Source organism: Hemiscyllium ocellatum, chromosome 26, assembly GCF_020745735.1.
Source record: "Hemiscyllium ocellatum isolate sHemOce1 chromosome 26, sHemOce1.pat.X.cur, whole genome shotgun sequence".
NCBI classification, from domain to species: Eukaryota; Metazoa; Chordata; class Chondrichthyes; order Orectolobiformes; family Hemiscylliidae; genus Hemiscyllium; species Hemiscyllium ocellatum.
In genome coordinates this window covers 21,239,019-21,253,245 of record NC_083426.1, presented here as the reverse complement: position 1 = coordinate 21,253,245, position 14,227 = coordinate 21,239,019, and the positions used below count along the sequence as shown (strand labels likewise).

At 39.8% G+C, this 14,227-nt stretch overlaps 1 long non-coding RNA gene across 1 annotated transcript in view; it reads left to right on the top strand.

Annotated features, from left to right (window-relative positions):
- Positions 1–636: 636 nt before the first annotated feature.
- Positions 637–14,227, top strand: part of LOC132828336 (uncharacterized) — a 60,365-nt gene continuing 46,774 nt past the window's right edge. Inside the window, exons 1-2 of the long non-coding RNA XR_009646109.1 lie at positions 637–835; positions 7,217–7,294. This is a non-coding gene — a long non-coding RNA (uncharacterized LOC132828336). The remainder of the gene's footprint in view (positions 836–7,216; positions 7,295–14,227) is intronic.

The window sequence follows — 14,227 nt, the reverse complement described above, 5'->3', positions numbered from 1 at the left end:
GCAAAGCCCACACAGACAGTTGCCCGAGGCTGGAATCAAACCCGGGTCCCTGGTGCTGTGAGGGTGCAGTGCTAACCACTGAGCCACCATGCTGCTCTGAAATGGATGGAAGATTGAAACTGATAGCAACTGCAACATTAAAATCCCAGCTAGCTAAGTCATTCCTGAGGGTTACATTGGACCTCTTAGTGGTACCTTCCCGGATGCCCTTGGGGATACTTCAACAAATGTCAAGACAGATCAATGCAAAATCTCAAAAAAGAAAGCGGAGGGAACAATTTGGTTGTTATAATAACATCATACTGGAATAATTTTGCATTAACCCATCCGACTTGCCACACCACAGGCAGGTGATGAGGGGATTGAGTGGTGGGTAATGTCCTGTGGTTGGTTGCAGGGGAGAGGGTGCGCGATGGCACGATATATTACGGTAATTTGGGTCCCGATCCCTGGAAGTTTCCATGGCAGCTGAAGGCTGTCACGTGCCCCACCGTGTTTTTGTTTTCAAAGTGCGTCACTGCCACGAGACGAGGTTGATGGACAGCTGAATGGACCAACAGAGGAGCGCTTAGGCCACGGGATTGACGTCACAAGGCGGGTGGGCGGCGCCGCTCCGCTTGCAACAAATGTGAGAATGTCAATAAGGAGGCGCGGCGGGAAGAGTGGCGATACTGTGAATGTAACAATTGTGTGCAGGTGGGTTTCCAGCCCGCAACTTCTGAATACTGCTTATTTTCTGCTTTCTTTTTAGGGAGAAGAAATGATGCGGAGACAACAAGAGAGCGGGGCGGGGGGAGACAAGCAGTGGCAGTGCAGTAACTAGTGGTCCAACAACGTGAGTGAATGTTTACATCACGTAACGACACCCCCTCTTCCTTAAAGGGGTGGGTTAAAGTGTTGAATCTGCTGGACATTGCCTTGTCCCTATATAACGCTGCAGTCTTTTCTATCACCTCCCTGCCCCCTTCATTCTCTCTTCCCCCCCCCCCCCCCCCCCCGCCTCGCGCAGTTTGATGCAGCATCGTGTGGTAAAATCTGCTGCGTATGGTTTTCTAACGGTGTTTTCATTTCAGTTTAAAGATGCCCCTGTCCATAGGGAGGGGGCTTCTTCAGGTGCCCTTCCTAAGGTTTGTGTTTGCTGTGACATCGAACCCTGTGCATTGGGGGTGAATTCATTTTGTATTGTGCTGTAAGCAAGTGCAAGTGGTTTTGCCCAGCAATTGCAATACAGCATCTCTTGAATTTGTAGTGAAAGTAAGTTACATTTGAAAGAATAAATCTGCAGTGTTTATGATGGAACCTTAATGAATATGATGGGATTTGGGAGGTGTTTGAATTTGCTTGACTGAATTTCATAACGTAACTTATCTTGTTTATGTTTCTTCAGATGTTTCTCCATTTTTGGAATGGCATATAAACTGACGTTTACTTTGTTGATTTATTCCTTTTATTCTCAAGAATAATCTGGTCAAGGCCATTAGTGTAACTGTCAGCCATGAAAGCTTAGTTGCATGTAAAAATTTGTCTGCTTGCAGTTTATCACAGTTCAGTTACGTTATATGCATAGGAAATGTATTATTCCTTGGGAACAACTCATGTATGCTGTTACTATTCTGATCTGTTTTTAGAGAGCTGCAGGACTGCAGTGTTATGTAATTCCGAAAGGGATTTATTTTTTTGGGGAGATCTGAAGACGCTGGTTTAACAGAATGTGTAGCATTGTTGGCACGGCTTAATTGTACAGGGTACTCTGCGCAATTGATATGCTGTAGGTTTCTAGATTTTCCCATTTGTCAGCTTCTAATTTTGTGATTTTTGACTGCTGTTGTTTGATGGGTAGGAGGCTATTTCCTCTACAAGAGGAGAGAATGTTTGTTTTCAGACATGCACCTCTAAACCATCAAAGAAAGCCATTGAAAACTCTATTATAGTGACTCTACAGTACTGCTGACCCTTGATATTACTATCTGAGTGGGATGAAGTGAGGATTGCAACTGCTGGAGATCAGAATTGAGAGTGTCGTGCTGGAAAAGCACAGCAAGTCAGGCAGCATCCGAGGAGCAGGAGAATCGGCATTTCAGGCAAAAGCTCTACATCAGACCTTCATCACTATCTGAGAGGGCTAAGTGTCTTCAAGGGTTTGGAAAGCAAATGTTGAGGAATTTGGAGGGAATTTGATCTGAGAATATTAGAATATACCATTACTTGTTTATGCTGTAGCTCATCTGATTTACCTTCTTGAAAAAGTGATTTTTTTTTTAGGTAAATGTGTAATGTATTATGTTATGACTCCCTTTCCACTTGTCAGGGAAAACCTCAAGAGACATTGCTTGATAAACATTTTCTTTTTATCCACATCATCAATAGGATCAAACTTCATATTTTACTCAGTTTTTATCTTGATATACCTTTTCCCTTTTTATACTTGTGTGGAAATCAAAATTCTACCTATCTGTCTGAGGATTAGTAACTATTTGAATATCATTAGTCAGGGAAAGAGATGACTGTTACAGTTAAAATGAGTTTTCAGTCATATAGCCATTTTCCATCCTCAGCATTTCAAAATCAATCAATTATTTTTAGTATTCACTAGTCACAGTAATTGCAACTGCATATAGTGAATATCGTAAAAGTTTAATCTTTAATCTGTAGTTGTATTGTAAATACTTGAGAATAATAATTCTAGCTCCAGAAAAGTAAGGTGCACTCTCATTCCAGAGAGGCACAAAGTTTGGGAGAAATTGGGTGAACCAGAATATTTAGATTTGATTATTAACTTCTCTGTCATTCTGTTTTAGTAGGAAAATGGGAAATTGTTAGGGGCAGACCTGGTTTCCTCCAGTTGTAGTCTTTCTCGTGGTTGGAAACTTTAGAACACCACTGTGGCAGTTGAGCTTTTTTGTTTAGGCACAAGCCGGATTGGATGGATTGTCCTTGAATAGGATTGGGACCAATCCACTTTGTAGAGGTTAACTTGTCCTCTGGAAGTGGATTTAAACTCAAACTTGTTGTAGCAGAGAAAAAGAAAGCATATGGAAAACGTGAAGGATGATAAAGAGTGAATGTGAGAAAGAAATGCATGTTTGATATAAGAGAGCCTCCACATTTTTAAAATAATCCAAAGAATGGTCAGTTAATTAGAGGCAAACAAAATTTTCTTGTGGAAACAGGGTGTGACTGAGGTGCTAAATCAGTACTTTGCATCTGTCTTTGTAGGAGTAGAGAATGAAGTTAATGTCACAGTAAGAAAGAGGAAAAGAGTATATTGGATAGAATAAGCACTGTGAGCAGTGGGCAGTCACCTGGTCTAATGGAGATGTATCCTGGGTTACTTAGAGAAGATTGAGCGGGAATCATTGTGGCTCTATTGCAGTCTTTCATTCTGAATAATTGCAAATATTACAACAATGGAAGAGAGAAGTAAATCTGGCAAATACATGTCAATCAGTCTAACATTAGTGAAGGAAAACTACCAGAGACCCCAGAGGGGATATTTAATTCTCACTTGGAAAAGCAATAACTGGCAACCAGCATGAATTTCTTAAAGCCAAATTATATCTGTGAAAGTTGATTGGATTCTGTCTTGAAATTGGAGAGAGGACTACAAAGGTGGTTCAGAAGATGGGTATAAATGTGCTCTTTCAAAAGACAGTAAAATCAGAACAGATCTCTTCAGAAAATAGAAACACATTGCATTACAGGGACTATAATACCATTGGTACATAATTTATAATATTAAGAGTTAGGAAACAGGTGAATAAATGTATTTTTAATTTGAGAGAAGAATGCAGTGGGATCTATAAGGGTTGGTAATATGTTAGTGGCTTTTTCTTTATACATAAAAAGCTGTACTGACTGTGGGAATTCAAGTTTGAAGCATGTGGGTGATTCGGAACTTGAAAGTGTTGCAAATAGTGAGCTGGACAGTCATAGCTCAAGGGGACATCAGTGGACTAGTGAAATGAGCAGACATGTGGCAGATGCAGTTGCAGTGAGTATGTATGAAGTGATTAGCTTTGAGAGGAACAAAAGAAGAGGTAGTATAATCTGAACGGTGTTGCTTTGAAGAGCTAGCATGCAAGAACAAAAGGACCTCCTGAGTACATATTCACAAATCTTTGAAGGTGGCAGAGCGAGTTGACAACTTACCTAAAAATGTGTATGAAGACTGGCGTTTTAAAATAAGGAAATTTGAATACAAAATCAATGAAATTGTGCTAAACCTTTGTAGACCTAAGCCTTGGTCATTGTGTGTTTTGAGGTCAAACTACATAGGAAGGACAACACAGGCTGGTAGAGGGTACACTGGGGAAGTACCAGATGAACTGGGGATGAGGGACGTCAGTTACTTGGAAGATAGAAGAAGCTAGGACTTCCGCCAAGTAGACAAGACTGGGGATATGTAACAGATATTCAGAATTGAGGGATTTTGAGAACAACTGGGGAGAGACTTTTTTTCTGACAGTTGGGTCCGGAAGCAGAGGTCATATATTTAAAGGCATTCTCAGAAGACCTAGTAGCGAACAAAGATTATTTCATCAAGTAGTTAAAATCTACTGTGCATTATATGAAAAGGTGATTGAATTGGATTCCATGGAAACTTTCAAAAGGCAATTTGGGACAGTTAAAAAGCTGGCGTTGGAAGCTGAATTGGACAGTTCTGGCAGAGAGGAACAATAGTCCTATCACCTGAATAAATGACTGAGTAATTCTGTCCCCTGCTGAGTAAAGTTTCCCAGCTATTGATACTTTAATGCAATGCCGTAGCATGTAAGGACAGTGTGAAATAAGGACCAAGGACTTTTTATATTCTCCTCTTTCCCTGCATTTTTGCAAGGGGTTAATTCAATGAGCATTGGCTTATACCCCACTTGAATGGGTATTCTCATCCAGTGGCTCTTCACTATTATCCAGCAGGTTGGGATTGCAATTAGTTGGTTCCATTCTTAATAAATTGGCTATAGCCAGAAAATCACATGCATTGGCTTCTTTTCCTGCAGTGTGGGCCTTAGGTGTCCCTTCTACATGTTTCCTCATGTTGTTATTTCAATCATAGTATCTATTTCTGGATTTTAAAAAAAATTCAACCTGTTGAAAAGATATTATTGCACCCCTCTAGAGCAAGTGGGACTTGAACCCAGGCCCCTCAGTCCAGGGTCTGGGACACTACCATTGTGTCACAGGAGGGCCCTCTTAGGACTTATTTCTACATGCACATTGACAAAAGGCTGCGTCTTTTCATCCCTCTTTGATCCTTCCTGGGTTCACGTCCCGCCCACTCCAGAATCCAAACTGCCTGATTACATCATATCTCCTTCTATTGTCTCTATAAAATGCGAGATTGCTTGCCCAACATACAATAGTGGATGAACAGAAGTTTCCTCCAATTTAAATACTGACAAAACCAACAGCATTATTTTTAGTCCTCTGTTCTTGCTGTCATCTATTTCTTGATTAGATTCTCTACAGTGTGGAAACAGGCCCTTTGGCCCAACATGTCCACACCGACCCTCTGAAAAGTAACCCCCCCGACCCGTTTCCCTCTGAATGATGCACATAATACTATGGGCAATTTAGAATGGTCAATTCACCTTACCTGCACATCTTTGGACTGTGGGAGGAAACCGGAGCACCCAAAGGAAACCCATGCAGACACGGGGAGAATGCGCAAACTCCACACAGACAATCACCTAAGCATGGAATTGAACCTGGGACCCTGGTGCTGTGAGGTAGCCGTGCTAACCACTGAGCCACTGTGCCGCCCATTTGTGTTGTCTATCTGTTTCTGGCCCTCAAATGTTTGAGACTGAATCAAACCATTCACAATTCTGCTACCATATTTGACTACTATCATTAAGACTTAGGAGTGGAAGTAAGGCCATTCGGCCCATCGAGTCCTCTCCGTCATTTTATCATGGCTGATGGGCATTTCAATTCCACTTGCTCGCACTCTCCCCAGAGCCCTTAATTCCTTGTGAGATCCAGAATGTATTCATTTCTGTCTTGAAGACACTTACCATCCCAGCCTACACTGCGCTCCGTGGCAATGAATTCCAGATGCCCATCACTGTCTGGCTGAAGAAATGTCTTCTCATTTCCATTCTAAATTGACCCCCTCTAATTCTAAGGCTGTGCCCACATGTCCTAGTCTCCCTGCCTAATGGAAACAAATTCCCAGCTTCCCACCCTTTTTAAGCCATGCATTACCTTCTGTTTCTAATAAATCTCCCCTGAACTTTCTGAACTCTAATGAATACAATCCCAGGATCCTCAGCCATTCATCGTATGTTAAGCCTACCATTAAGATGCCTACTTCCAGCCCTGTCACATCAAGCTCTGCCCTGACTCTCCTTATCTGCTGTTGAAACTGTCTTACTTTGTTACCTCCTAGGTTTGCTTATTTTAAAATGTCTTGTTGGTCTCCTATATTCTGTCTTTGAAATCATCCATCTGTTTACCATCTCTCATTATGGCATTTAATCCCAATGACCCCTCCATCTTACTCATGCTTACTGATCAGCTTCTGGTTAAGCCATATCTCAACAACGATGGGAACTTTTAAATTTTTTAAAGCATTCCATAGCCTTGTCCTTTTTCCCATATTCTCCTTCCAGCCCTATAACTTTGTATTCTTCTAATTCAGATGTTTGTGTATCCCTGATTTTAATTGTTCAGTTATTGTTCACTGTGTCCTCTGCTGATAGGACATTAATCTTTTTGGAATTGTCTCCCGATTCACCTCATCCATTTCCCCTCTACATTATTCTTATAAGGATCTCAAAAGCATTCTCTTTGATCAAACTTTTGGTCATTTGCTGATGTGAATTTTATGGAAAATGTTTTGTTTGCATCTTTGGAATGCTATGCTCTCAATTGCAGTATGATGACAAATTGTTTTTCATGTTTGTCAAGTGTTATTAGCAGCTGTGCCCATTAGCCAAGCTTAATCCTATTCTTGCCCACAGTACAGGCAGCTATTCTAAAGTCACTTCATTAAACATGGAGGGTGACTACGTGAGCTGGTAGGAATTTTCTTCTCAACATCTATCTCAAAGCCACTAGTCCTAATTTAGCATTTTACTACTTTGCTTGGCATCTGCTTCCTTGATGAGGGACTGGAAATGGAAGCTACAATCTCTTGCCTTCATGACTCAGTGTTATACAGAGGTAGCGCTAAGTTACAGCAAATGCTGAGATATTTATTCTTGTCTTCCAGCAGCAGGACCTGCTTCCTCAGCAAGTTCAGCATGAGAAAACTGCAGATAGGCCAGCACTACAGCAAGATAAGCGCAGGGTAGGTAACCATTTTAAATTTTAGTTCCAGTTCCAAAATCAATTCCTGGCAACTTTTAAGGAGATTCAAGCTGGGTCTGAATAGAAAATAAGCAAAGTGCACCATACTTAGCATCTATATTACAATAATTCAATTTGTAAATGCTAACAGTTGAGAAGTATATAACAGGAATCTAAACTTTAACAAATCAGGATCTTTTTTTTTGTAAAAGTACTAACATGATTTTACTTCCCTTTTTGGAGCTGGTTTACAATGTTATTGTATGGCAGAAGGCAGTCTTTCAGCTCACTGAGTTCGTTCTGGTTCTCCAGAGCAATCTAGATAGTCCCAGTCCCTGTGTGCTATCTACATAACCTTTATCTCTTCAAGTGCTGAACAAATTTCCTTTTGAAGCCATTGATTATTTCCTGTTTGACTTCCCTGATAGGCGATGAGGTATGGCTTTTGGACTTCAGAATTTTAAAGAGAACAGATTGCATGGATACAGGATTCGGTTCAAGTACAAACTTGATTTTTCTACTAAAACAACATCCTCTGACACCCTAATTTTTTTTAAAAAACACACTCTAAAGGACACAACACTTCAATTGATTCTTCTAACTGCAATCCTTTCAAAATACAACTTCTGCTCCCACCCAGAGTATGCGGTCACCATAACTTAATGAGGGAGAGGGGGTGGGGGGAGCTTTGAGAAACCACAGGCTAAACCTCATGTCTTAGATTTGGTTGATATCTTATAATCCTCCAAACAAGTGGTCTTTCCAGTGAGAACTGTAAGTCCATGGGCAAACAATGTTCCTGACCCTCCTGATTGTAGACCCTTCCAGACCAGGATTGTTGTGATTTTTCAACATGGCTGGTCCATCCAGCATTGATTGTAGCCTTGAGTGAAACTGACCGTACCTGATGCTTCTTCCTGCAGTAAGTTGCTTCAGTTTCGGTCCCTTTTTTTTTGAGAGCTTCACATCAACATTTCACAGCCATTTCAAATATTTTCCTGTTGTTCAGGAGGTCTGAGACCAAATCATCTTTTGTGTATTTCGTGCACACTCCAGCCAAGCATGATCATTGGAAAAAGGATAGCATTTTTTCATGGAGAAACCAGTCCAGTCAACATGATCAGTTCACCACGGGTCTAAATATCTCTCCTGTTGTCTGGTGATGATGCAGCACTTGGCCCTCAGGTGGACAAAGATTTAATTATCTATTTCCCTACTCAATGCTAAAGGATCATAGAAGCAATAATGAGTCACTGCCTGAATTTAATCCATGTATTTTTGCTGAGGGTTTTGTTTACAGCACTATGTCCATTTGTTTTGAGATTCTTTTTAATATTTCATGAAGTCCAGTTGGAGGAATTCCAATCCAATATCAACTCGAATAGTACAGAGTCTAAGGATATCGCCTAAACAGACAACTGCATAACCATTGCTGAAACCTCTGCTATCAGAATCCTAGGGATTGTTGTTGACCAGAAATGGATTAGGACAAATACCTGCTTCCCAATTTCCCAAAGCTTCATCAACTATCAACAAGGCACAAGATAGGAGTGTGATGGGATACTAGGGTGAGCTCAAACAGTGCTCAAAACTCTATACTATCCAAAACAAAGCAATATGCTTCATCAGCATGACATCCACAACACTAGGGATTACTTCCTTGATGTTCAAGATTCCCTCACGGCTCGAGGGCATACAGTGCCGTGCTTTAATTTGAAAGAGACGACCTACAAGAGTTCAGCACTCCTACTGCACTGCTATTTCAACCGTGATTTTCTTACTACATTTTTCTTTATAGAATCCCTACAATTTGGAAACAGGCCCTTGGCTCAACAAGTCCACACCGACCCTCTGAAGAGTATTCCCCCTCCCCATGTCCATTCCCATACTATTCTACATGTGCCCTGACTAATGTACCTAACCTACACATCCCTGAACATTATGGGCAATTTAGCTTGGCCAATTTGTCTAACCTGCACATCTTTGTAGTTTGGGAGGAAACCAGAGCAGACCCACATAGGCACAGGGAGAGTGTGCAAAACTCCATACAGATAGTTGCCCGAGGCTCGAATCGAACAGAGGTTCCTGGCACTGTGAGGCAGCAGTGCTAATCACTGAGCCACTGTGCTGCCCACTTAATTCCAGAATTTTGAACAGTATGAGGGAGAGTCTGGAGGTGAGGAGGCATGAAAATTCATACCATCTGCTGGCCTGCACCATTCTTCCTGTAGGCAGTTTTCCTGGAGATGGGATCACAGTTGTCCTGATTGTTTGCCCAGGAGCAAGTTGTGGGTATTTGAAAGCCTATTAATGTTTGTTGATGAATTCAGAGTGAAACTTTCTGGTTGTAGAGGCTTTGAGGTACATGATTTCCCGCTTTCCTGACCCTATCTATGACCATGGTTATAATGTGTGGAAGGGGTCCCCCTCCCTAATGTTCATTGGATCGCTGATCAAATTTTAAAATTAAATAGAGGACAATTCAAAATTGAAGTGTTTTCTCTTTTGTCTTTGTCTCTGTCTGTCTTTTTCTCTCTATCTGTCTCACCTGATCAACAAATTGCAAGATGTTGACTGGACAATAAACTCCTTCTCCAGCTACCAGTTGACTAAAATCAGAGCACACATTGCCAGATGATTGTTAGTCACAATATGGAACCTCCATTGGTTCTGACTCAATAAACAAAAAGTCTGTAGGGTGGGACTTGAACATACAGCTTTCTGACTTGGAATTTTCTCTAATTCTATATTACTTTTTGAGTAATGAATCTATCAAACCAACAAACATAAATTGTTTTTTAAATAAACTCTACCAATACACTGCACTTTTAATAAAATATAAGAATGTTACATATGACAATATAGTACATTAATTTTGCATACTTGAATGAATGAATTGAATTAGCTTTAGTGTCACATAAGCAATTAATACAGTGAAAAGTTCATATGTTGCCACTTACAACATCATCTTTGGTACAAAGGTATCTAGGTACAGAGTCTTTAATCACAAGGCCTTAGAAAATAGAGAAATAAAATGTCCAGCATTGAAGTGAAGTATAACAAGGTATTGAATATTGCCTTTTGAGTGAGAGGCATGGATGTTTAGCCCTCGTCAGGATCCGGAAAAGGACAAACAAGCAGGAAATTTCACATTCAACTCCATGCTAATTCTGTGTCTCAATCCGCACCTTGACATTTTTCCATTTGTGGGATTAAGGAGAGAGTGGCATCTGCAGGACTATTAAAATGGCCAGATCAATCCTATCATGGCCATTTAACAGGTAAACTGGGAACTTGCCTCTGCCTTCAGGCTCTGTCAGGTGTTGGGTATATAACTTACCTGAAGACATCAACCTTTCAGTGGACCAGATGGGCTTTGACAGCACTTCCACTGTCCTTAATTGGTTGCCCTGGAGAAAATCACACTTGAGTGTTTCCCACCTCATGAAGGTCTCTTATCCCCATTTGAGTTTGATGGTAGAGTTCAAAGGTCCACAGGACACATACTGTTCAGGGTATCTGTTGACACCAAAATGTCAGTCAATGAATGAGAAGTAGTTGTGTTTTGCAGTTAGTCGATTCACTCAACATGCTGAGTAAATGCCAGGATGATCATTCATTTCACTTTGGTGGAGAAGTAGGGGATGGTTACATACGAAGTCAATCATGGTTACAGAGGAATTTCTTAATCCTCTCCATTCTGTAACTAATATATGTAGCCCCTGTTGAATGGGATCTCCATTGCAGATGAGACACTTTATTTTTCATGCTTTCTGGAGAAAGCAAGTATGAAAGTATGTCAGCACAGACCTAGGTTAGAGATGTCGTTGGCTGAACTATAGCAGTTGTTTGTTTGCCTGATGTTTCCAGTTTGAGATTAGCACATAACATTAGGATTATGTGGGGGTGAATAAGTACTGTGGGGCTCACGAGTGCCCTGTTGTGGTTATGGGACATGTTCTGTGGTGTACCAATGCTGCTTTATCAGTTATTCTGAAGTTACTGGAAGATTTCCCACTGAGACTTGTGCATTTTTCTTTTATTCACTATGTCAAGGACATGTTATTTCATGTGTTCACTCTTGGATGTTTTGCAATGGAAGTAATTGTGCAGGAACACAAAGTAGCTTTAGAGCAGCTTGACATATGTATCAGCAGCCAAGCAACCAATTTTGTTTAGTGAGGCCTTTTTATTCACCCAGTTATAGAATTTTAATGTAAACATCTTTGAAATGATTCGTTAATCCATATGTATAACTTGTTATTTTGATAATTATTGCAGACATTTTTGTGTTATTTACATTACCGCTAATCATGATGCGAAAATTGGTTACCTCTTCTCCTGCCATTTTGTGACATCTAAAAATAATACCTTGTGATTTCAGCTAGTAGTTCACTTTTTGATACCCATATCTTGTAATTAGATTTATTGTGTAGCCCTTCCTGATCTGCAGTACCCACTTCTGCCTTATTATGTAGGCTAATATTCATTGCCCACCCCTAGCTGCCATAGCAGCAACGAGTCAATCACATTGCTTTTGGCCAGCTCAGATAAAGACAGTGACGTTCCTTCTCAGTTATTTTATGACCATTGGAATGGTGACATGGTCATTATTTATTTCGGATTCCATTGAGTTAAATTTTACCATCTACCATGGTGGGATTCAAACCCATGTCTCCTGAACATTAGCTGATGATTCTGGATTGCTAATCCAATAACCATTAACACTTGTCATGTTGGGACTATTTGGAGGTTTAAGAATTAAAAATTTCCACTTGTATAATGCTTTTCATGACCACTGAACATTTCAAAGCACTTTGCAGTCAATTAACTACTTTGTCGTTATTGTTTACTGTAAGAAATGTAGCAGCTAATTTACATAAAATAATTTCCCACAAAGAACGATAAGATATTGATACTGGTAATTTGTTTGTTTTCTGAGGAATGAGTATTGATTAAGACAACAGGATGATCTCCCCTGTTCTTCAAGTCATTGGATCTTTTACATTCACCCCAAGCAGGCAGTGGGTACTGCAGGACTACATAATAAATCTAATTACAAGGTATAGGTATCAAAAAGTGAACATCTCTTATGCTGCTGCACTTTTGCAGAAGAACTTTTCAATTATAAATGTGATATTTGCAAATTAATTTGAATTTCCTAAATCTACTCTGGATGCAATTAGTGGCTGGAATTGTCCTCCTATCAGAGCAATGTGTCATTAATAGTCACAACAGTTCATTTATATTTGCACTAGTGGTAACTTTGAAAGTTGTCAGTTGGTGGTCTGCCTAATCTTTGTTGCAACATCACCTACATTGTCAGATTTGGTCTAACTGAAATTGAGATTCTGTGTAAATAAGACTACAATTCCCAGTGTGCCTATGGGGCCCAGAATGATCATATGATAGAAGGTTGCCTGACGTTGGGTTGCTATGGCAACAAATCATTAAAACAATGTTAAATATTTGGGGAGGGGAATTAATGAAAAAATCTGTTAAACATTTGCATTTAAATGTTTTCTTAAGATACCCATATGTCAATGACAACATTTTACAAAATAAGAAATTGTGCTAAGCATGCTGGGATTTGCCCTCCGATTAGACTTAAACTAGAAGCTTGAACATGCACTGCAGATTTAAGCTCAATATAGTAGGAGCTTTAAATTGCTTCGGAAGCATAAGTAATTGGAAGATTTGTTCTTTTCTTAGCTGAGACTTCTTTCTCAGTTTTCAGAGTCTTATTAACAGGGTTAATAGGTCATGTTTTCCTTATGTGTATTTGTACAATGATCTAAATGTGTGGATTTGAGAGTTTTATATGAAATACCTCGAATATATTTCACTACTGCATTTATAGTTAACAAGCTGAGGTTCATTGTGGACAGTACATGCCAACAAAATTTAACTCTTCAGTGGCATTCACTAAATAAAAGATGATTATGCATTAACTTTTGTATTCTGAGATTGAGGAAATAAAAATTATATCTTGTCAGTATATACCTTATCCATCCCTTTCAAATATTTTGTAGGTTTCAGTGAGATCACTTTTCACTCTTTGAAACTCTAGAGAATATAGGTCCAGTTTGCCCAATCTCTCTTCATGGACAATTCCCCTATCTTGGGAACAAATTTGATAACTCTTCTTTGCATTCCCTGTAGGGTAATAAGATCTTTCGTAAAGTAAGGAGTTCAAACTACACACATTACTCCAGGTGTGGTTGAAGCAATCTTCTACAGCATTGATACTAAACTTCGCAACTCCTCACGAAAGCAATTCGATTGCTCCTTTTATTAATAAACACTAACGTGTTGGTTTCAAAATTTTCAGTTTACCTGGTACCTCTTCACCACGGACATGCTGTATCTCAGACCCATCTGATGGTCTGAGGGCTCTCCATTTCTTCTTTGAGAGAAAGTCTGAACCTTGTAACTGTAAATAATAGGAGTGTAAATGTTTTAAAAATTCTGTCGGAGGAGGAGGGGTAGAATTAAATGTTACATTAGCACTAGCAAAGTGTAAAGGGAAATCCTTGCTTGACTCTTGCTTTACACAGATGCAGGTTGCCCTCTGCTCAGTTCATGTCTTCCAGCATTCTTCCTCATTCTTGTAGATAAGAGCATTCCATTTTGTTTGCCTTAGGAGTTGGTAATGGAAAAGGAGATGTTGTCTGGAAAATCCAAGAAGAATGGAATAGCAGAGTTGTTTTTGTTTTTGTTGAAAGGTGAGAGACTGGAAAGATTGAGAAGAACTTTGCAATTGGATCATATCTTGCATGTACAACAATAGAGGGTAAAAATACCAATGATATGTTCATATTTAGTATAAGAGAATGGTGTATAACAGTAAGAAAGTCTTGCAGTATAGCAAGACTTTGGTATCTTTAATACTGTGTGCAATATTAATGTCCCTACCAAAAGGAGGAATTTTTTA